The sequence below is a fragment of the Carettochelys insculpta genome, chromosome 3, assembly GCF_033958435.1.
Source record: "Carettochelys insculpta isolate YL-2023 chromosome 3, ASM3395843v1, whole genome shotgun sequence".
NCBI lineage: Eukaryota > Metazoa > Chordata > Testudines > Carettochelyidae > Carettochelys > Carettochelys insculpta.
This window is the reverse complement of record NC_134139.1, coordinates 2,461,955-2,486,738: the sequence shown is the minus strand read 5'-3', so window position 1 is coordinate 2,486,738 and position 24,784 is coordinate 2,461,955. Positions and strand designations below refer to the sequence as shown.

At 49.9% G+C, this 24,784-nt stretch overlaps 1 long non-coding RNA gene across 2 annotated transcripts in view; it reads right to left on the bottom strand.

Annotated features, from left to right (window-relative positions):
* Positions 1-826, bottom strand: part of LOC142010783 (uncharacterized) — a 59,499-nt gene extending 58,673 nt beyond the window's left edge. For both annotated transcript variants that reach the window (XR_012644884.1, XR_012644885.1), the window contains exon 1: positions 691-826. This is a non-coding gene — a long non-coding RNA (uncharacterized LOC142010783). The remainder of the gene's footprint in view (positions 1-690) is intronic.
* Between the last annotated feature and the right edge of the window lie 23,958 nt (positions 827-24,784).

Genomic DNA, 24,784 nt, shown 5'->3' with positions numbered 1-24,784 from the left:
TCTCCGCACCTGGCCACACGCTGCCGCAGCCCCACGTCCTTCAGGAAGGCACCGATCTTGCAGCTCAGCCACACCCTGGGTCCCACCCAAAGCTACCAACTCTTCATCTGGCTACGGCTGTCCCTGGAGCCCCACAGATCTGGTGAGGCGCATGCATGCAGGGAGCGCAGGACTGGGACTGGAAGCCATGCAATCTGAGCCAGCACAGCGCAAGCAGCCTCCGTGGGTGCTGCCATCCTCACAGCCGTACCAGACACCCCCAAATCACTTGCCCACCACTGACATCCCTCGATCTCACCCCCCCTGCTCCTCATGCTGCAGCGGGTCCCTCAGCTCCAGCCAACAGTTGGGGGTGATGCTGCCCCTTACACCTGAAGAAGTAGCTAGCTCCCTCTAAGCTCCCCCTCTAAACTCCCCTCTCAAAACTCCCTCCTGTTAGCAACCACCCAGTCGCAAACTCCCTGGTCGCTTGCCAGCAGGGTTTTAGAGCTCTGGCCTACCTGCTAGAGCCCCTCCCTCTGACTACCGCTCAGCCAATCAGCACGCAGCCTGAGCTCATGGCCAGCCTGAGCACATGGCCTTTCAAACAAACAAACAGACAGCTCAGCACTCCAAACACCAAATAAACAGACAAACCGAGGCCCAGAACCCCCAAACCCAGGCACCCACACACTCCAGAGAGCCACTTACCCAAAGGACAGTCTCTACATAAAAGAATAAATGGACATAAATCAGACATCAGGAACAGTAACGTAGTGAAGAAACCTGTGGGGGAACACTTCAATCTCCCTGGATACTCAGTGGCAGATTTAAGGGTGGCAGTCCTGAAACAAAGAAATTTAAAAAATCAAATGTAGAGAGAACTCTCTGAGCTGCAATTCATTTGCAAATTTGACTCCATTAACCAAGGTTGGGAGTGGCTCGCACCTTACAAAAGGAGCTTCTCTGCCCCAGGTGTTAACATCTCCACATTAGACTGACAATTGGCCATATCTCCCCTATCTCATCTGACCTGTTTTTCCCTCTCTTCATACATACTACTGTTAATGTGCCTTTTCCACTCTGACTGAATAGACCTTGTTAGCTCTGGCCCTCCCTTTTACTGGGACCCCACTCTTTAAATACCCCTCTGCAACCACGCCTCCCCACTCATGCATCTGATGAAGCGGGTCTTTGCCCACGAAAGTTTATTCTCCAAAATATCTGTTAGTTTATAAGGTGCCACAGGACTTCTTGTTATTCTCAACCTGGCTTATTCCACCTACTTCCCAAAATCCACAAACCTGGGAACCCCAGACACCCAATCATTTCAGGTATTGGCACTCTTACCACTGGAATATCCAGGTATGTGGACTCCCTCCTCAAACCCTATGCCACCAACACTCCCAGCTATCTCCGAGATACCACTGACTTCCTGAGGAAATTACAAAACATCGGAAGAGTTCCTGACAACACCATCCTTCCCACCATGGCTGTAGAGGCTCTGTACACTAATACTCCACACGGAGACAGATTACAAGCAATCAGGAATACCATCCCTGATGTCACCACAGCCAGTCTGGTGTCTGACCTCTGTAACTTTGTTCTCACACACAATTATTTCCGATTTGGGGAGAATTTATACCTCCAGATTAGTGGAACTGCTATGGGCACCCGCATGGCCCCACAATATGCTAATATATATAGCTGACCTGGAACAACGATTCCTCAGCTCTCGTCCCCTATTACACCACCTCTTCTTAAGATATGTTCATGACATCTTTATGGTTTGGACACATGGAATAGAGACTCTAGAAGAATCCCACAGAGACTTTAACAATCTGCACCCCATCATCAACTTATGCCTCGATTATTCCATGCAAGAGATACAATTCCTAGACACTACAGTACAAATCAAGGATGGCCTGATCAGTACCTCACTGTAACGGAAACCCACTGATCGCTATACTTACCGACACACTTCTAGCTTCCATCCTGCACACATAACTAGATACATTGTTTACAGTTAAGCCCTTTGGTACAATTGCATTTGCTCTGAACCTACTGACAGAGACCAAAAACTAAAAGATCTTTACTAAATATTCATAAACCTGAATTACCCACCAGAAGAAATAAAAAAAACCAAATCGACAGGGCCAGACGAATACCCAGAGACCAGCAACTCCAACATAGGCCCAAAAAAAGCCAAGAACAGAACATCACTGGTCATTACCTACAGCCCGCACCTCAAACCACTGCAACACATTATTAAAGACCTACAACCTATCCTTAATCAGGATGCCACACTCCAGAAGGCCCTAGGTGACAGGTCCGTTCTGTCCTACAGACAACCTCCCGACCTTATGAGGATTCTCACCCACAACCACAGTCTGTACCACAGGAACACCAGTCCTGGAACTTTTCCTTGCAACAAAGCCCACTGCCAGCTTTGTTCACATATCTATTCTGGAAATACCATCACTGGACGTAACCAGGTTATTCACAGAATCACGGGCACATTCTGATGCTCCTCAACTAACATCATATGTCATCATGTGCCAACAATGCCCAGATGCTTTGTATAATGGACAGACTTCTAACTCTCTTAGACAATGAGTTAATGGGCACAAAACAGAGATAAAAACACTCCTGATCCACAAGCCTGTCAGCCACCATTTTAATGGATTGGGCCATTCTGTTAATGACTTAAAATTTGCATCTTACTGAAGAGGAATTTTCACAACAGTCTGGAAAGAGAGGCTGCTGAACTCTCTTTTATATTCAAATTCGACACATTAACACATGGTTTGAACCAGGATGGGAATTTTCTGGGTCATTATAGGGGCTCTTTTGCACACTTGGCTTAATCTAATTCTTGACTCCCCTCCCTCTTCTGCCCCTCTACTCTCTGATTTGCTCACCTTGATCATTTTTTTCTTATTTGTCAACCCTGATTACTGTTTTTGGTTCTCTGTGCCTTAAATATTGAGTCTGTTCTGGTATGGCTATGGCCTGAAAAAGTGGGCCTGTCCCACAAAAGCTCACCTAATAAATTATTTTGTTAGTCTTTGAAGTGCTATTTGACTGCTCTTTTGTTTTGATAGTATATAGACTAGCACGGCTTCCTCTCTGTTTCTATCAATAGAACTGGCATACGGTAGGTCACTGTACCACTGTGTCAATGGGAGATGCTCTCCCAGCGACTTACCTTACTCCTCTCATTCTGATGGAGTACTGGAGTCAGAAAGCACTCTGTACTTGATTTAGCTGATCTTCACTAGACCCACTAAATCGACCCCTCTGAATCAATCGCTGCAGCGTCAATCCGTGGTAAGGGTAAACACAGCCCGAGAAGGTGTTACTGTTCTGTTTCACGTGTAACCATTTGAGTTTCTATTAGCCTAATTCACTCTCTCGAACCTCAGCCATTGTTTTCATTATATTTCAGTGTTGGATTGTTTTAAAGGCCCTGATCCTGGGTGATAGTCAAGTGGTGTGTATGCTGTTCCCCTGTGAGTGTGCAGGGACAAGGGCTGGACACTACAGGGGATGCTTTCAGAAGGGTTAGCATTCACCAAGTGTTAACCAGCAGGACAAAGGGCTGGAGCCCAGCAGAGATTGTTTGGGAGTCTGAAAGCTTGGTGGAATCAGGGAGCTGACATCCAATTAAGCACAAGCAAATCCTCCACTATCTGGGAACAGGGTAACAAGGAGACCCACAATTCTGAGCTCCCCACAGAGTGTCAATGCCTACACCCTTTGTTCCTAGCCGTACACATTTACCCTTAGTTGCATTAGAACATATGCGGTTTACTTACACCTATCTTACAGAGCAATTTGGGTTGCTTCGTATCAGTGATGTGACCTCTTTGCTATTTATGGCAAATTGTGCCACCTGCAAACTTTATCTGGGATGATTTTGTGTTTTCTTCCAAGTCACTGATAACAATGTTAAATAGTGAGGAGTCAAGAATAGATCCCTGCAGGACCCCCATGGCATGCCTGCTCGACAAGGACTCCCTGTTTACAATTATGTTTTGACACCTGTCAGTTAGCTGGGTTTTAATCCCTTTATGTGCCCTGTTAGTTTTGAATTGTTCTCATTTTTTAATTAAAATGTCGTGTGCTACCAAGTCAGATGCCTTACAGAAGTCTAAACACATTTCATCAACACTATTAACTCCATCTGCTAAATTTGAAATCTCATAAATATGATATCAAATTGACAGGATCTATTTTCCATAATCCCATTTTGATTGGCAGGAATTGTGTTACCCAGCTTTTATTCTTTATGGAGTCCCATGCTGTCTCAGCCACTCTGTTATCTTGACTGAAATCAATGTCAAGCAAAAAGGCCTTCACTTATTGGGTCATCCCATTTATGTTTTAAAAATACTGACACCACATTAGTTTACTGCTAATATTCTTTTAAGATTTACTGAAAATCTATGAGAATGATCCAGTGATCTACTTGCCTAGGTCCTGCAAAACCTTTTATAAGTAACTAAAGACAGGATCTTGTCATAGAAGGTGTAAGACCACCACAGCCAGAGGCACTGCTATCGACCAACTTAAAGTCACAGTCACACGCTCAATGTAAAAATCTATGCTGGTGATGGTTACAGAACTGTATCAAACCCTGTGGAGTTGGCTCTTCAACACCTTAATCAACTACCCTCCCTAAGATGCAGTAGAAGGTTTAAAAAAAACAAAACAAAAAAAAAAAACAAAAAACATTACTATAAATACACCCCAAACTACACTAAGGGTGCGTCTACACTAGCTGGCTTCTGGAGTCTGCCAAGGATGACGCCAGCGAACAGTTTACCAGTGACGCTTAGGAGGGAGATTCCACAGTAGTTGTTGCAGTCGCTTCTGTCTCCTTTGTTCTTATACAACGTTACAATGTTAGCATTGCGCATATCCTGTGGAACCTCACCCTCTTTCCAGCACAGGCTAAGTAGCTCATGTAGGGGTTCCAAGAGTGTGTCCGCGGCACACTTGATTACCTCTGGTGGTACCATCCTGACCAGGGGCCTTTCCTGCTGCAATGCTGTCGATGGCTCTCTTCAGTTCATCCACAGTCGGTTCTTGATCCAGTTCGTCCATTACTGGTAGGAGCTCGACGGCATCGAGGGCTGCGTCAACCACAACGTTCTCGCGTGAGTACAGCTCAGAGTAGTGCTCAACCCAGCGCTCCATCTGTTTGGCAGACTCCAGAAGACTGCTGAGAGGGTGTATCCCGAATCGCAGTGCGGATTCCGCGCAGAGAGGTCTACCGTTGACATGGTCTTCTCTCTAAGGCAGCTGCAGGAGAAGTGCAGGGAGCAGAGACAGCCACTCTACATAGCCTTCATCGACCTGACCAAGGCCTTGACTTGGTCAGCAGGGATGGTCTGTTCAAGCTGCTCCACAAGATAGGCTGTCCTCCACGGTTACTCAAGATGATCCAGTCGTTCCACGAAGACATGAGAGGAACCATCCAATATGACGGTGCATTATCGGATGCTTTCAGAATCAGGAGCAGCGTCAAACAAGGATGCGTGCTTGCTCCGACATTGTTCGGGATCTTCTTCGCGCTCCTCCTGAAGCATGCCTTTGGATCTTCAACAGAGGGCATCTTGCTGCACGCAAGATCCGATGGGAAACTGTTTAACCTTGCAAGGCTGAAAGCTAAGTCTAAGGTGCGAGAAGTCCTCATCAGAGACATGCAGTTCGCAGACGATGCTGCTGTAGTGTCTCCCACAGAAGACCAGCTTCAAAAACTGCTGGATCAGTTCTCCAAAGCGTGCAAGGACTTTGGGCTTACCATCAGCCTAAAGAAGACGAATGTACTCGGTCAGGATGTTGCTGAATCCCCATCAATCAGCATTGACAACTATACGTTACAGGTCATCCACGAGTTCGTTTACCTCGGGTCCACCATCACTGACACCCTGTCATTGGACACTGAGCTAAATAGGAGTATTGGAAAAGCAGCCACAACTCTGTCCAGACTCAGCAAGAGAGTGTGGAATAACAACAAGCTGTACACTCAAACCAAAATGCAAGTCTACAGAGCCTGCATCCTCAGCACCCTCCTTAATGGCAGCGAGACTTGGACCCTGTATGCCCGCCAGGAAAAGAGGCTGAATGTCTTCCACTTGCGCTGCCTCAGGCGCATCCTTGGAATATCATGGAAGGACAGAGTGACCAACACCGCCGTCCTCGAGCAAGCTGGAATCCCAACCATGCACACCCTCCTCAGGCAGCGTCGACTCCGCTGGCTTGGCCACGTCCACAGGATGAATGATGGAAGGATTCCAAAAGACATCCTGTATGGTGAGCTAGCCTCTGGCAAAAGACCTCCCGGACGCCCCCAGTTGTGCTACAAAGATGTCTGCAAGAGAGACCTCAGAGAGGTAGACATCGAGCTGGACAACTGGGAAGAACTAGCAGATGACCGCAGCAGATGGAGGCAGGGGTTACACAAGGGCCTTCAGAAGGGCAAGATGAAGATCAGACAGCTAGCAGAGGAGAAGCGAGCGCACAGAAAGCACAATAAGGACTTGCCAGACACCCACTACATCTGCAAGAGATGCAGCAAGGACTGTCACTCTCGTGTGGGTCTTCATAGTCACAATAGACGCTGTAAATGAAGTCCTCAGTTGAAACTTTAAAGGGCGCGATCCATAGTCTATGCAGACTGAAGGATGCCTACTACTACTACACTAGTAGACTAGTCATGTCTACATGCGCCATGTGCTATTTCGACGTTGAAATTGACATTAGGCGGCGAGATGTTGAAATCGCTATTCCCATCCGCAGATGGGAATAGCGCCATACTTTGACTTTGAACGTTGAAGTAGGGTGTGCGTAGACGATCCGCGTCCCACTACTTCGAAATAGCGGGGTCCTCCATGGCGGCCATCAGCTGAGGGGTTGAGATGCTCTGTCCAGCCCCTGCGGGGCTTTATGGCCCCCGCACGAAGCACCACGGACCCAGATTTCCTGTGGCAGGAAGCTGAGAGCATGCAGGCAGCAGCACACACACACCAGCCTTTCCAGAGGCCCCAGTCTGCACTGCCACCAGCAATGGCCTCGAGCCAGTCCCCAGGGCTCCCCTCCTGAGGGGACCCAGGCACCCCCGGCAGCCAAGCAGGGGACCAAAAAGCGGTGGGGCCCTTTCTGGTGGGAGGCTGAGCTCCGAGACCTGCTGGGGCTCAGGTGAGGAGGTACTCCACGTGATGGGGAGCAAGTGGCGGAACGTAGAAGCGTTTGCCCACTGGCCGAGGGCCTGGCCGCACAGGGTCACCCTGCCTGCACTCCGGATCATGTCCGGAGTAAGGTGAAGGAGTTGTGGCAGGGGTACGCCCGGGCCTGGGACTTGGCCAGCCGGTCTGGGGCCGCCCCCACTGCTTGTCCCTATTACAGGGAGCTCAGGGCCATTCTGGGCCCCCAGAACACCTCCTCTCCCCCCTCCCGGCTACCCTTGACACCACGGCCGACGAGCCCCAACAGGCCTCAGAGCCAGAGTCCAGCCTGGAGTCCAGTCCCACACCCTGGGGCCTGCCTGAGGAGCCCCCCACTCGGGACAGCAGAGGAGGGGTCCAGTAGTGAGGAGAGGGGGCTCCTCATAGACCTCCCCTCCTGGAGCATCAGCCGGGCATCTGCCCACCGGGCTTCCCCCGACCGCAGCAATAGACGGTCAGGTACGTACCCCACAGGGCACACACCCACAGGTCACAGGGCAGGGGCACCAGACACAACTGGGAGCCTCACACATCCCCAGCAGACCCCAACCCGCAACTGCCCAGCCACAGCACGGTCCCAGGACGGCGGCACGGCCATCAGCGCCCGTCAGCACCCACACCCATGGACAGCACTGTGCCTTAACCCCAGGGGTAGGGGGACAATGCTAAGGGGACAGCCAACAGGGACATCACGCCCACCGACGGGGGCGGGGGGGAACGGGCCATGGGCCAGGGCATGGTACTAACAACCTTCCCCTCCCTCTCTCCCTCTCTGCAGCTGCACCATCCAACGCCCCCAGCACCCAGGCACACTCTGTTGTCCCTGACAGCCCACCGGAGGTCAGCCACCGCCAGCACCCGGAGACACCCCCAAGGCCAGCAGGATGGTCCCGCCACCGCCGGACCTTGGGGATGGCCCCTGTGGACCCCCAGCTCCTGGTGGCTCTCCAGCGGCAGACAGAGGTGGCAGAGGAGAGACTTCACTTTGATAGGGAGGAGTCCATCCGGTGGTGGGCAGTGTGGGAGGATTTCATTGGCGTGTTCCGGGACATAGCCGGGTCGATCTGGGAGGCTGTCGCCCGGCTCCTGCCCCCTGCTGTCCCCCGGGCCACCCTCCCCGCCGCTCCACCCGATGCCCCTGCCCCACCACACTGCCTGCCACCCTACCCGCCTCGCCGCCTGCTGCCCCACCTGTTGCACCGCCTGCCAGCTCCCCAGGACCAGAGCCCATTGGGGCTGAAGACCGGCCAGTGGAGGCATCCTGGCCATACTTGCCGGTCATTCCAGCCCCCAGCCGGCAACGCCAGGGACCGCGGACACGGGGGCGGGTTGCAAGCTGTACCCACCGGGGGTCGTGCCCCTCTACCCCAACCCTGGACTGATGGGCCAATGGCCAAGCCGTCCGCCGGGCCCTCATTTGCACTAGTTGTCCCCCTTGTATATAGTTGTCCCCCTTTGTATATTGGCTGCAGTTTCTGTTGTGCACAAAATAAAGTTAGCAGTTTTAAAAAAAAAAAAAAAAAAAACGGTTTTATTTTCCAAAGAACTGGAGGCATGTGCTTGTTGGGGGGTGGCATGCGCATGTTGTGGGCAGTGCACGGGGGTCCTTTGGGGAAGGCCAGCGAGGTGCTCAGGGGTCTCCCTGCTAGAAATGGGCCCACAGGGCCTCACGGACCCATACCCCCTCACAGTGGGCCTGGTGGCTGGGTGCGGCGGCCAGCTTGGGGAAGCCCATGCCGGCGTCGACCACCCACCCCTGGAAGAAAGCCTCCCCCTTGCTCTCCACAATGTTGTGGAGCATGCAGCATGCACCCACAACCTGGGGGATGTTTTGGAGGCTGATGTCCAGGCAGGCAAGGAGGCACTGCCAGCAGCCCTTCAGATGGCCGAAGGTCCTCTCCACCACCTGGAGAGCATGGTTCAGGTGGGCGTTGAACTGCTCCTGGCTGGCATTGAGGTGGCCAGTGTATGGGCACATAAGCCAGGGCTGGAGCGGGTAGGCCGCGTCCACCATGAGGCAGAGGGGCATGGTGGTGTGCCCCAGAGGGAGATCCCTCTGGGGGATGTAGGTCCCCGCCTCCAGTTGGCAGCACAGGCCCCAGTTCCTAAAAACATGGGCGTCGTGTGTGCAGCCGGGCCAGCCCACGTACATGTCCTGGAAGCAGCCCCAACTGTCCACCATGGCCTGCAGGACCACAGAGTGGTAGCCCCTGCGGTTTATGTATCTTCCTCCGCTGTGGTCCAGGGCGCGGATGGGGATGCAGGTCCCGTCCAGGGCCCCAAAGCAGTTTGGGAACCCCATGGTGGTGAATCCAGCGATGGCAGCGTCCAGGTCCCTGAAACAGATGATCCTCTGGAGCAGCAGGTATCGAGTGCACGGACCACCCGTGGGGAGGGAACACAGGCGCCCATGAGGGTGTGCAGGGTGCCCCAGGGCCTTCCCCCCAGGCCCCCTCCCAGGCACCTCCCCGGGTACCCCCCCGCCCAGCCCCTCACTCCCCGGCATCCCTCCCTCCCCAGCATCACACCCGCCCCCCACCGCACCCCAGTGGGTACGTGTCCGGGCCTCCTTACCTCCATGATGACAGCCCTGACTGTGGCCTTTCCCACTCCAAACTGGTGTCCCACAGAGCGGTAGCTGTCTGGAGTGGCCAGCTTCCAGACGGCTATTGCAACCCTCTTCTCGATGGGGAGGGCGCACCGCATCCGGGTGTCCTGGTGCCTCAGTGTGGGGGTGAGCCGCTGGTTGAGCTCAAGAAAGGTCTGCCAGTTCATGCGGAAGTTCCGCAGCCACATGTCGTCGTCCCACTCCTGCATGACCAGCTGCTCCCACCCCTCGGAGCTGCTGGGGTAGCTCCAGAGGCCGGGGAGCAGCTGGAGCAGGAGGAAGAGGGGAGCCCGGTGGTCAGAGGCATCCCCATCTGCCCCCAGGGAGGGCTCCTCTGGCAGGAACCACTGGGCGGCCTCCCGGGCAGCACCTAGCAGGGCGCTTGCCCCCTGGATGACTACCTGGAGGGCCTCCTCTTCCTGCTGCTGCTGGGGGTCCATAGCTGCTGTGACTTGGTCTGCGAGAGTGTGGAGAGTACCCTACGGACCTCGTGCTGTGCAGGCCGGATGTTTCTGGGAGGGGCCCTTTAAAGGAGCGGCTTGCTGTTGACCCAGAAGGGCTAGTCCAGCCTGTGACCTGGTCCGCAGGCTTTCCTGGACCCTTATTTCAATGGGCAGCGCTTGTGTGTGTTGACGCTCCGCGTTTCCTTCTGGGGCGGCTCCTTTCGATGTTCCCCGTCGCTACTTCGACGTTGAATGTCGACGGCACCAGCCGTGGAGGATGTGTGGACGATACACATCGAAGTAGCCTATTTCAATGTCCTTACTTCCAAATAGGCTACTTCGACGTAGTGTGCTAGTGTAGACGTAGCCTAAGTGTTTCTGAGGGAGAAAGACAATGGCCCTGAGGCCCTGGCTCTGCTGAGCTTGGCAACTTTTGTACACCCCTTGTCACAGGACAAACTGTGGTGATTTTAGAAGCCCATATGTAGCTATGGGAGAAAGGTGCAGCTTGTTCTTAACGAGTGGTGGGAGTTTGACCTTATCCTCAACTCGGGGATGGCCAAGGGACATAAGAACATAAGAACAGCCATACTGGGTCAGACCAAAGGTCCATCTAGCCCAGTATCCTGTCTGCCGACAGCAGCCAATGCCAGGTGCCTCAGAGGAGGTGAACCGAAGACAATGATCAAGCGATTTGTCTCCTGCCATCCATCTCCCATCTTCGACAAAAGGCTAGGGGCACCATACCTTACCCCTTGCTAATAGCCATCTATGGACCTAACCTCCAAATATTTATTGAGCTCTTTTTTAAACTCTGTTAGAGTCCTGGCCTTCACGGTGTCCTCTGGTAAGGAGTTCCACAGGTTGACTGTGCGCATGTGAAGAAAAACTCTCTTTTATTAGTTTTGAACCTGCTACCCATTAATTTCATTTGGTGTCCTCTAGTTCTTACATTATGGGAACAAATAACTTTTCTGTATTCACTTTCTCCACTCCATTCATGATTTTATATACCTCTATCATATCGCCCCTCAGTCTCCTCTCTTCTGGACTGAAAAGTCCCAGTCTCTCTAGCCTCTCCTCATATGGGACCCGTTCCAAACCCTTAATCATTTTAGTTGCCCTTTTCTGAACCTTAGAACCAGAGGCGGCAATCCAAGCAGTGCCAGGAACTCACTCCTTCCACAGTGCTCTGCTCAAACACAGGCTGCAGCGCAGTCTGTCACCTGGCACCACTGGAAGGAGGAGGCCACCATCTGTGAGGATCCTTACCCTCCTCTAAGTGAAGGGAACATCTTTACCTCATTGAACACACGCAGCTGTAAAGTGGGACTCAGTAGGTGAGACAGCCTTGCTTAAATTTGGGCAGGAGGTATTATGCAATTTTCCTGCAGGAACTCAGATGGAGACAGACACCGAAGCCAACTGGTGAATGGAGTGGTGTGACAGTTACCCCACAACCATTTCTTGATGTCATTGGGTGGGAGGAACCCTTTTATTCCCAGACCGACTGTCAGTACCAGTGTAAAAACCAGTTAGCCAAGATGGGAAGCTGTCTGAGCCACACCACGGTCTGCCTGCCTCTCTCTGCTTCAAATCCTGTTGGCAACAGAGCCTAGAGTTCAGCTTCTGATGCTGCTGTGTCCTGATTGTCACTATTCGATTGCTGTCTGTAACCTGGTGCCTAACCCCAATCTCCTTGCAACCTGACCCTGCCTGCCTCCTGCCTCTTGGTTTGCCCTCTGTCTTGTCTTGGACTCTGATTTCCTAGTACACAATTCTGGCTCCAATCACTAGGTCCAGCCACCCATGTCCTGACTGTGACAGAAGATAGAGCTGTGGAGCAGCTGGAGTGGGAGGTTGTGGAGGTGGAGTGGTGCCAGGAACCCACCCCACTGCAGAGAGGGCCCAGAAAAGTGGGATAAGCTCTGGGCCCTTTACAACCATCAGGCCTGGGGCACATTCACATACCCAGCTCCAGCAGAAGACGGATTGCAGCTCCCGTTTCTCCTGGGCTGTGGAGTGCCAAAAGACATATCATCTGCCTCCCAGTGGAGGATGAGACCTTCCTGATGGATCCAGAGCAGATGTGACAATGAGTGATGACTTTATACCCTGATCTCTTCTCTCCAGATCCCAGTCTCTTGAGGCTCTGTGGGATGAATTCCTGATGGTCAGTGCTGGCAATCAGGACCAGCTGGAGCTTTCTCTCTCTGGCCGAGTTCTTGGAAGCTCTCCATATGCTGCCCATTAACAAATCTCTAAGCATGGACAGGCTGACTATGGAGGTCTAGCATGAGTGTGGGGCATCCTTGCCATTGTCCCTGGGAACAGGGTGCTCCCCATGCTATGCAGGCAGGCCATGCTTGCTCTGCTACCAATAAAGTGGGGCAGGGGGTTTCCAGTGCCTTTCCTTTCAGGGCACAGTGTTGATTGTTAACCACACTCTGTCACCTGTTCAGTACCTTTAATGCCCCTCAAGCACACTGGCCAACTTCCAGAGGAAGGTTGGAGGATTCTTCTTGCCTGAGAAGCAGTGGGTCACCACAGGCGTCCTGAGCCTCTCTCTGGAAGAAGGAATGTAGGGGCTGCTGTGCATTCACAGCCAGGTCCACACTTTCTATCTTCAAGCTCTGTGTAGCGTAGACAACACCTAGAAGAAGCTGAAGATATGCTTACTACTTTCTCAATTTTATTTTTCTAGATAAGCATTTCCTGGTTATACCAGGGTGGCTGGTCCTGCACAGGATGCGCAAAGTGACACGAGGAAGAGCCTGTGACCAGGATAGGTAAGAAAGGGCTGGGAGTAGCTGACCAGACTGGAGGAGTGGGGGCTGTGCCCAGTGGAAGGCTGAGGAATGACATTTGTGTTTACTTGAGAACTTTAACTAAATTAATTTGACTCTAAGGAAGGATGTTCTGATAGGATTGGAAATCCCTGTGTGCAGTTTATGTGGAGAACCAAGAAGGGAAACAAAGGTGAGGTACTGCATATCACGGTGCCCTTAGCCACCCCCAGGGCCATGAGACAGCCACTCTTCTATGCTGTTGCTGCAACAGGGATGTTCTGCGATCTTCCTCTTCAGTCACCATGCTGTGGAAATGTTGGCAAAGTCCTGCCACAGGGACCAGAGGACAGAGAGCAACTCAGCACTGCTGCACAAAACAAAAATCCCCACTTGCAAGTCATGTTGATTGAGGACATTGAGCTGCAGTTCAAACACACAGCTCAAATGTGTGAGTGACACACAATGCTTCTCTTCTCACTCCACGCCTTTTGGGGTTTCTCCTCCTGAAAAGATCTGTTAATAGTAGACTCCTGTCTGAGAACATTACCGTATCAGTCTGCCATGGAGGCATCACAGTGACAGAAGTATTAGAGAGGTAGCCGTGTTAGTCTGTAGCTTCGAGAACAACAAGAACTCTTGTGGCACCTTATACACTAACATATTTTGGAGCATAAGCATTCGTGGGCAAAGACCCGCTTCATCAGATGCATGAGTGGGGGGGGGCGGGTTTCAGAAGGGTATTTAAAGAGTGGGGTCCCAAAAAAAGGGCTGACTAGGTCAATTCAGCAAGGTGGAAATGGCCCATTATCAGTAGTAGGTATCAAAAGAGGAAAAAACAAGTCAGATCAGACGGGGATATGAGCCATTATCAGAGTCTAATGGGGAAATCTTAACAGCCAGGATAGAGAAGCTGCCTTTGTAAGCTGTGAGCCACTCCCAGTCTCTGTTTAACCCTTGGTTAATGGAATCAAATTTGCAAATAAATTGCAGCTCAGAGATTTCCCTCTCCATTTGATTTCTGAAATTTCTTTGTTTCAGGACTGCCACCCTTAAATCTGCCACTGAGTGTCCAGGGCGACTGAAGTGTTCCCCCACAGGCTTCTGTACATTACCGTTCCTGATGTCTGATTTATGTCCATTTATTCTTTTACGGAGAGACCGTCCAGTTTGGTCAATGTAAATTGCAGTGGGGCATTGCTGGCACATGATGGCACATATTACATTATATTATATTAGTAGATGTGCAGGTACAGAAGCCCCTGATGGTGTGGTTGATGTTGGGTCCTGTGATGTCACTGGTGTAGACATGTGAACAGAGTTGGCAGCAAGGCTGGTTCCAGGCCTAGAGCCACAGGTTTGTGATTTGTAGTGGCTGGTGAGGATTTGTTTAAGGTTGGCAGGCTGTCTGTAGGTGAGGACAGGCCTGCCTCCCAAGGTCTGTGAGACTGAAAGATCATTGTTCAGGATGGGTTGCAGATCACTGATGATGCACTGGAGAGGCCTTAGGTGGGGGATGTATGTGATGGTCAGTGGTGGTCTCTTGTTTTTCTTGTGAGGCCTGTCTTGTCGCAGGTGGCTTCTGGGTATCTGTCTGGCTCTGTCAATCTGTTTCCTCACTTCCTTAGGTGGGCATTGTAGTTTGAGGAAAGCCTGGTAAAGGTCTTGTAGATGTTTGTCTCTGTCTGATGGATCAGAGCAAATATGGTTGCACCTTAGTGCCTGGCTGTAAACAATGGATTGTGTAGTATGCCCTAGATGGAAGCTAGAGGCATGTAGATAAGCATAGCGGTCCGTGGGTTTTCAGTATAGGGTGGTATTTATGTGACTATTGTTTATCTGTATAGTAGTGTCCAGGAGGTGGATCTCTTGTGTGGACTGGTCCAGGCTAAGGTTGATGGTGGGGTGGAAACTGTTGAAATCACAGTGGAACTGTTCAAGAGCCTCCTTCCTATGGGTCCAGATGATGAAGATGTCATCAGTGTAGCGCAGGTAGAGGAGGGGCGCAAGGGGATGAGAAATGAGAAAGCGTTGTTCCAGGTCAGCCATATAAATGTTGGCATGCTGTGGGGCCATGCAGGTGCCCATAGCAGTGCCACTGATTTGAAGGTATAATTTGTCCTCAAATCTGAAATAGTTGTGGGTGAGGAGAGAGTCACAAAGCTCCTGCACCAATTGTGCCTCGGTCTCATCTGGGATAATGTTCCTAACAGCTTGGAGTCCCTGGAGTGACAGAAGGTTAGGACTGGAAGGGAACTCAATAGGTCATCTAGTCAAGTTCCCTGCACTGAGGCAGGACTATAGACCATCCCCAACAGGTGTTTGTCTAACCTGTTCCTGGAGAATCTCAGGATAACTGACAGAACTGCCTAGCCCTGGGCAAGGTATGTGGGGGTGCTCTGAACCCCTGGGAGGGGCAAGGCCTGTGGCAGAAGGGGTGTGGCTGGCACTAGCCTCCCCCAGACAGCCCTTCAGCGCTGCCTGACCCTCGCTGCCCAGAGCTCCGGCAGTGATTTAAAGGGCCTTGGGCTCCAGGCACTGCCACAGCAGCAGTGGTGGCAGTGGGGAGCCTTGGCCCCTTTTACCCATTTGCAGATGCTCCACATCAGCGGCCCTGGAGAGTCCACAACTTCCTTATGTAATCTGTCCCAGTGCTTAATAACCCTGACGGCTAAGAAGTTTTTTCCAATGTCCAACCCTAAACCTCCCTTGCTGCAAGCTAAGCCCATGGCTTTGTCCTGTCCTCAGTGATCAAAGAGAACAATTTATACCACTCCTCATTATAACCACCTCTTATATACTTCAAGACTGTTGTCATGTCCCTCCTCCCTTCACTTTTCTCTGGACCATACCCTTCGTTTTGCAATCCTTCCTCACGTGTCTGGTTTTCTAGACCTTTACTAATTCTCATTGCTCTCCTTTGCACTTTCTCCTATTCGTCCATGTTTCCGAAAGTGCCGTGCCCAGAACTGGGCACAGTGCTCCAGTTGAGGTCTGATCACTGCTGAGTAGACCAGAAGAATTATTTCTGTTCCTGATCGTGCATCCCAAAATGATGTTTGCTTTTTGTGCAATAGCGTTCCATTGTTGACTCATATTGAGTTTGTGGCCCACTAAAACCCCAGAATATCAGGTTAGCTTCTGAGGATGAAGAAAGCAGCTCAGTGGCAGAACCACTAACTGTTTATCATCGCTTGATATCCTCCTCGCTCGAGATGTGATTCATAGTTTCAGCTGAATTTCTACTGGCAAATTGTCCTACCATAACTCTGCCTGTGACACAAGTCAGATGACCAGGACAGCATGCAGGTAAAATTTACCTTCCTTTGTCAAAACTTTTCAGTCAAGAAGTCAGCTGTCTGCCAAGAGAGTACAATATAAGGAAATAGTTTTCAACAATCCTTATCATTATCCAGTCAGGAGTGAGATAAGAAACAGATGAATGTACCTTACAAAGCTACTTAACCATTATATTTCACAACCTGTGTCTCTGCATATAAACCCCGTGACAACACAGTATCGTTCCTCAGACTGACAAGTATCAGAGAGGGAGCCGTGTTAGTCTGTAGCTGCAAGAATAACAAGAAGTCCTGTGGCACCTTATAGACTAACAGATATTTTGGAGCATTAGCTTTCATGGGCAAAGACCCGCTTCATCAGATGCATCTGACGAAGCGGGTCTTTGCCCACGAAAGCTAATGCTCCAAAATATCTGTTAGTCTATAAGGTGCCACAAGACTTCTTGTTATTCTTCAGACTGTGTAATTCACAAGCACTGAAAATCCGATCACCCTAAACAACAGGTGATTTGCCTGAAGGGTGCAACTAGCCCCACTTACGTTGAGGAAGCAGCAAGTTCTCCAACCGGGCATATGTCAGTTGTGTATATCTGCAAGCTTCCATTGGAGTGGGATCCTCTGCCAGGCTACGTCCTTTGTTTTCACAGAAAAAGCCCATGTCTATAGAGGAGACCTGTATGTAGGAGCCTCCCTGGGCATTCGTTTCCTTTACAGGAAAAAACAACTTCTAAAAGACTCTCTCAGAGAGTATATTTCAGTGTCTTCCCCCATTCTCTCACTTGCCATTGTGATCCATTCTAAGCACGGAGGAAAAATCTTCATCTCATTATTGTCAATAGTAGTTTTGCTGCTGATATCAATGGGGCCAGGATTTCACCCATGTTGCCCAAAAATTCAGATGTCCCTTTAAACTATTAAAAATTAATTGTGATCTATAATTCATTGCACCAACCTACACATTCTCACAACTAACACTTCCTTTATGTTAAATCAACCCACAAAAAGCCATCCTATCTGTACTTTGACTAACAAAAAGCAAGTGTTTCCCTCCTTTTAAAACCTCAAAGTCTTGGTTCAGCTCTGTTATCTATCACAAGATATAACATTTGATAAGTATCAAAGACATTGCATATGTTCTAAAGTGTGTGTCTGCCTTCAAATTTGGCAAACATCTCTACCAGCATGCCTACATAAGGCATTTCAAAATGCTAGACTCAATGTCTGTTGCCTAATCATCATCCTCAAATGAAGTGTAATGTTATCATTGTAACAGAATATTAGCGGAAAATATACATGCATGACTTTTTATATTAAAGAGGACTGGAATATCTAGCAGTCAGTTAAATTCTCACCAGAAATCAATGGTGTGCCAGGAGATTAACATATGGCTCTCTCTCTGGGCCATTTTCTGCTTTTAAATACTCGACTCCTTTGCTTGGTTTTTTGGAACATGCTTAGTTTGGAAAGACAAACTTGAAAACCAAACCTAAGTCCCATACAAAACATAGGAGCCACAACAGAATAAAATTGCACCTCTGTGAAACTGGATGTGCCATTCACCCATTTGCCAGAACGTGTGACTGCTAGACGCTTCCAGATTTTACATGACTTTGTCATTGAAGTGTCAGGTGATGCTGCCTGGATAATTCAAGCTGATGACTTCAGAGTTGAAAGTTGGAACTGATCACAGAGTAGCCACTGGATTCTCCTGCTGCAGACCCAGGACAGTCATGGACTTTCAGTGTAATGCCAGGGGATGAGCTCCCCAGCAAGCCTTAGCACAGTGCTGCCCTCTGGAATCCCAGACTTGAGAGCAAATTGGTATTTAAGGGCAGGGAGCTAACCGAGGGGTGGAAGAAGACTACTGCTTCCAGTGACTGTCTTTCACAGCCTTAGCGCTAGGTCTGCAGATTCCTACAGGACATGAGTAAGTAAACTAGCCCAGGCCAGAAAGGACCTCTTAGTGTAGCAACTGGAGGGTTCTTTGAAGAAAACACAGAGCATTCAATGTCCTCCCAACTTCTGAGGCTCTTCCCTCACTTCCTTCTCCTTCAGCATGGGAGGAAAAGACTTCCTGCCACAGTAAGTCCCTTCTCCACTACAATGACTCAGGCTCGTTGAAAATCAGTGCCTTTTTCATTCCAGGCCAACTTTTCTGGGCAAAGTGGTGCCCTGCAACTTCCACAGATGCCCCCGATTTTGCCCGATTCTCACTCCTCAGCCCACAGTGCTTGCAGAGTTTGGGGTGGACGGTTCTGTTCCTCTTCTACTGGAGACTCTACCTCCCTGAGAGGGGAGCCGGGGAAGGAAAAGTACACTTTTAAAGGCTCGCTGGAAGCAGCGTCCTTGGGGGCCAGGACTTATTCCACACAGAGTCCCTGTCGGCTTGTCTCAGTCAGCACATGGCAGCCTCTGCAGAGAAACTGGCTCAGACACAGCCACTCACTGGTGCATAGGACCTTTCCTGACATCGGCAGTGGGGCCAATGTCCCCGGCATTCACCAGGGTTACAGCTCTGTCCATTCCAAACAATGTTTATGGCCTGGTGCCCATGGGGCAAAGACTAGGATTTGAGAAAGGAGCCAAGCAAGCATCTGAATGCCTGCAGGCCTCTCTTCCTTCTCACACCCCAGCTGTCACATGTGCACACTTTGCACCCCATTCAGCAGACTAGCAGAGCACTCATGGATGCCAAGTACTCCCTAGCTTGATCCATAGCTCCTGGGCTGTGCCGTCCTGGGTACCTCTCTTCTCTGGATGAAGCACGGCCTCTGCAGAGGACCAGCCCACACGAGCCCACCCTCTAGCATGAGGTGCCCTCCTTGGCCTGCTGAGCACAGTCCTCCACTGTCAAAGGAGACAGCCACTGGCATGCAGTGGGGCTGCAGCACCGTCCTCTCCAAATCACTCCCCGCCAGGGTCCTGGAGACTGGACCTGCTGAGGAGGGAAAGAACGGCGAGAGGCACAAGACAAAGGCAGTCTTACTGCCAGGGCCAGAAAGCTGTGTGCATCCTGAGGCTCTGATGGCAAGAGGCCAGAGAAGACCCAGTGGATGCCATCACTGGACTGAGTGAGGGGGAGGTGGGCTGCTCAGAACTCTACAGCTCTTTGAGCACAGCTGGGCATGACCCACCCAACAGTGTTCCCAGTGCAGAGGGACTGCTCTGGAAATAGGAGCGCCTGGGGGGAAGAGCAGTGGGGTTGATCCTGCTTTAGGCAGGAGGCTAGACTAGATGAACTCCTGAGGTCCCTTCCAGCCCTATGATTCTATGATTACCCCTAACCAGCAGCAAAGCGGGAGAGGACCATAACTCTCCCCACCAGCAGCAGAAGGGTGAGCCTGTTCCCCACACATGCACCTCTCTCTCTTGCACACCAGCTGGGATGGCTGGTTTTCCCTCGCTGCCCCAGAGGCTGCTACAGATCCTGCCTTGCTGGCTCCTGCTGTTTTGGTAAGAGCCAGTTCTGCTGAGGGTGAGCTGCTCTCCCAGCAAGGGAACTGAAGAGACTAGATGAGTTTGTTTTACAGGGCTCTAGATATCGCCTCAGCCATTGTCTTGCTGCACTGTAACAATGGAGCCATCTCTCCAAGCCGTCCCTTAGGAAGCACCGCTAAGCAAACGCCTCCCCACCCCCATAGCCTTCTTTGGTGAGACACAAACGTGGCTGGATATACATATTCATACCTATCTCATAGAGCTGGAAGGGACAGTGAGAAGTCATCAAGTCCAGTCCCCTTCCCTCTTGGAAGGATCAAGCACCATCCCTGACAGATTTTTTTTTTTAATCTATTTGCCCCAGACCACTGCATGGGATCTTGTGTGTTACTCGGAGCAAGGCAGGCACTGAATTAGAGATGCACAGGAAAGTGTCTAGACACTAGGGAAATTCTGGGGGGTAACTGGTCATTACCCTGCCTATCTGACCGAGGAAGAGGGAGCAAAGGGTATCTGTGCTGGCACAAATCCAGCCCCAGACACAAAGTTTCATAACCCCACAACACTTGAAAAATTGCCTTTACATAGATTTCTTTCTTAGCTCTCTAAATGCAAGTCTGGAGGATTCTGCTTCTCAAGCCCGTTGTGACAACGCCAACATTTCACTTGAGTCTATCTAAGCAGATAAAATCAGTTTAAGCCACACATCTTAAACAGGAGGTTTTAACTGATTCAGTTTTGAAACCTGACCTTTATTATAGTGCAGCAGAGCAACACAGTTTGAGACAAATACTGCACCTCCTGACGTGCAAGGGTATAAACAAATATACAGATCTTCATGAATCATCTGAAATGCCTTAAGGATATCACAGGAGCAAACATGAGTGTTAAAAAATGAGATTGTTATCTGAAAGGAGGACATTTTTCTGACATATTCAAAGAGGGGATTGCTTTAGAAACTAAGAACACACACAGTTAAGATACACTTCCCACAGCAGCAAACTGATGCAACAGTGCTTTTACTATACTCCATAACCAAACGAAGTCAGCTGAAATCATAGGGAAAGCACAAACATTTAAAATGTCTCCTTGCTGATTTGGATGTTCTCGTTATAAACACTCTCCATCTAAGCTTTCTGGTTAATATCCTCTTCACAGTTGAGTACAGATGTGGCTAACAGTGCCTTGTGAAATAAATGCTCAGCTGCAGGCCTCCACCACAAGGCTCAGACACCTGCAGGTGACATCACCCACTATCTAGCTGACACCAGAGGTTGATTAACATGCTGGAGCAGGTGCCACAAACCCCACAACTCTTAGAAAGCGTATGTACCTCTCCTTAATACAATGTTTATATGGTTGATATGATTGTACAGGCCTCTGTCTCTTTGACAGAAGTTTTTCTGCCACTAGTGTATTAGGGGTGTAGGGAGCTCTGGATAGAGGTAGTACCCTTGTTCTCTGGCAGCTGCATCCTATTCGTAGGATGGACAGAAACACTGGTCCTCATCCATCTCCTATCTCTCACATCTAGCTCCAAGTGCCACACCCCAGGCAACAGTCTCAGCTGGCCGGCTAAACAACGTGTGGGGGTGGTGTTAACATGGCATCACTGGGCGAATGTCTTCCATGCAGAAGCCACCGGCCAGGGGGGAGTGGCTTCAAGATAAGCTCAACAGCCACATGTTCAGGACCAAGGCAAGCCATAAAGTTACTGTGGAATTTCGGCTGTGGTCAACAGCCTGAAGAGGGATGGGCTCCATCAGGCTATCCTGCCCATGACACACCACATGATGACATCTACCACTACCCAACTCATACCGGATCGGTTGTAGCCCGGGTTAACAATGACCATGCCCACTGTCGCACACCAGGACTGAGGTGAAAAGTATGTTACTGGTGACCAGTCAAGCAGGATCTGTGGGAGAGACAACATTGTTATCGGTACTTGGAATGTACGTACATTGAGAGCAGCAGGGAAGTTGAGAGAACTGACCCATGAAATGGAAAGATACCGCTGGAACATCTTGGGTATCTGTGAACTGCATTGGAAAGGCTCTGGTGAACAATCCATCGAAGGGGGTCATAAGATGTACTTCAGTGGAAAGGAAGATAAACATGAGCACGGTGTTGGCTTTCTAATATACAGCGACATTGTGAATACTGTCATTGGATGCCGACCAGTCTCCAACAGATTCATCACCATCCATCTGAAAGTAGCCCCTTTCAACATCACCATCATTCAGGCTTATGCCCCAACATCCGATTACGATGATAGTGAAGTAGAAGAGTTTTACGATCAGCTACAGGATGTCCTGGAGCAAACACCAAAAAAGGACATACTTATTGTACAAGGAGACTAGAATGCAAAAGTTGGAGCGGATGCATATAGTAACTGGAAAGGAACGTGTGGGCCATACTGCAACACTGAAACCAATGGCAGAGGCCTTAGACTTCTGGAGTTTGCCAGATATAACGACTTCATGCTGGCTAATACATTCGGCCCTCACAAGGCGTCCAGACGATGGACTTGGCATAGCCCCAGTGGAGACCATCACAGTCAGACTGACTACATCTTGGTCAAGAAGCGCTTCCAAACAAGCGTTAACATTGCAAAGACACGCAGTTTTCCGGGAGTGGGTGTTGGACGTGATCATGATCTAGTGATGATGTCATTCTGCCTACACTTGCAGAAGATCTTAAAATCAAGGCACACAAGAATTAAGTTTGACCTTGAAAAGCTCAAGGATCCTGAGGTGGCAGAAGCCTTCCAAGTAAAAATAGGAGGGAGACTCGCACCACTGCTCATCCTTGGTGCTGAAGAAGCAGATGAGGACATAATGGCCTACATCTTTAACACAGCAGTAGTAGATACAGCTACTGAGATTCTTGGCAAACACCACCCAAAGAGGAAACCTTGGGTTACTACTGATCTGCTTGACTTCTGTGACAAACGGCGAGAACTGAAAAAGAAGAAAGGTGAAGCTGGTGGGACTGAGAAATACAGAGAAATCAACAAGACCATCAGGAAAGGCACAAAGACAGCAAAACAGAATTGGGTAGAAGACCAGTGCACGGAAATAGAAGACAGCCTTAACAAAAATAACACCAAGAAGGCATAACAGACAGTAAGAGAGCTGACAAACTTTAGACAACCTAGAGTTTTGTTTCCACAGTCCAGAACAAGGCAGGGAACTGCCTCACTGAAGAGAAAGAGATCCTTGGCAGGTGGACAGAATACTGTTCTGAGCTGTACAATGATAAGGTCGATGGAGACCCAGAAATACTGAAATGTCCATATGCTACCGAAGAGGACAGCCTCCCAATCCTTCGGGAAGAAGTAGAGGCAGCAGTGCCATCACTGAAGAAAGGAAAGTCAGCTGGAGTGGACAATATCCCAGCAGAACTGATACAAGCCGGGGGAGAAGCCATGATCAGTGCCCTTACCAACATATGCAATAAGATCTGGCAGACGGGAAAATGGCCTACGACATGGACCCAGTCTCTAGCGATTGCACTTCCCAAAAAGGGCAACCTCCAACAGTGCCGAAACTATCGTACGATAAGCCTCATTAGCCACCCAAGTAGAGTCTTACTGCAAGTAATATTGAACAGGTTGAAGCCCCAAGCTGAGATGATTATTGCTGAGGAACAAGCCGGCTTTAGGGCAGGGCGGAGTACCACCGAACACATATTCAACCTGAGAATTCTCTGCGAGAAATATCTGCAGCACCAACAGCACCTGTACCATGTTTTTGTGGACTTCAAAAAGGCCTTTGACAGAGTTTGGCAGGCAGCATTATGGGCCACCATGAGAAAGTACAACATCAGCCCCAACCTTGTCCGAGTTGTTGAACACCTGTATGACAATGCCACCAGCGCAGTTTTCCACAACGGTACCATTGGAAGCTGGTTCAAATGACAGTGGGCGTCTGTCAGGGTTGTCTGCTCTCCCCCACGCTTTTCAGCATCTTTCTGGAGCGCATCATGATTGATGCCTTGGAAGACCATGAAGGAACTATCAGCATAGGGGGCAGAATAATCACCAACCATTGCTTCGCTGACAATATAGATGGATTAGCTGGAGGAGAAGAGGAACTTGCCAGCTTGGTAGAATGGCTGGATACCACCTTGAAAGTCTATGGAATAGAGATAAATGCAGAAAAGACAAAACTGATGACCGACAACACCAAAGGCATCAGTAGGGATATAATGGTGAATGGACAAGCTCTTCAATGTGTGTCCAGTTTCAAGTACTTAGGTGCAATCGTGTCAGATGAGGGGTCCAGACCAGAAGTCCTCTCCAGAATAGTGCAAACAACAGCAGTGCTTACAAAACTTAGACCCATCTGGAGGGACAAGAACATCAGTCTGAGATCGAAAGTAAGATTGATGCGCTCACTGGTCATCTCAGTGTTCTTGTACACTTGCGAAACGTGGACCCTTACAGCAAAATTGCAGAAAAAGATCCAAAGCATGGAGGTGAGATGCTATAGGAGGCTTTTGGGCATCTGATATTGAGCATGTCACGAACGAAGAAGTACGACATAGGATCAGGCATGTCATAGGCCCACATGACGACCTGCTCACTGTGGTGCAGAAGCGCAAGCTCAGATGGTACGGCCACGCATCAGGTCATCAGGCCTTTCAAAGACCATCTTGCAAGGCACAGTACCTGGTGGTAGAAGGAAAGGCAGGCAAAAGAAGAGATGGGAAGATAACATCAAAGAGTGGACAAACCTGAATGTGAGCGAGTTACAGAGAGCTGCACAGGACAGGATGAGGTGGAGTGAGTTGATCAGGAAGTCATCTGTGGTGCCCCAACGACCCTCAAAAGGGGTTATGGGATAGAGATGAGAGAGATGAGTGTATCAGCAAAAAAACAGAAAGTCTTCTTACTGAGCACTCTTGGTTTTACTTCTATGTAAGCACACACAACACATTTTAAATGTACATGTATGTACACAGGTGTGCCTGGTTCTACCCCACTGCTTTGAGA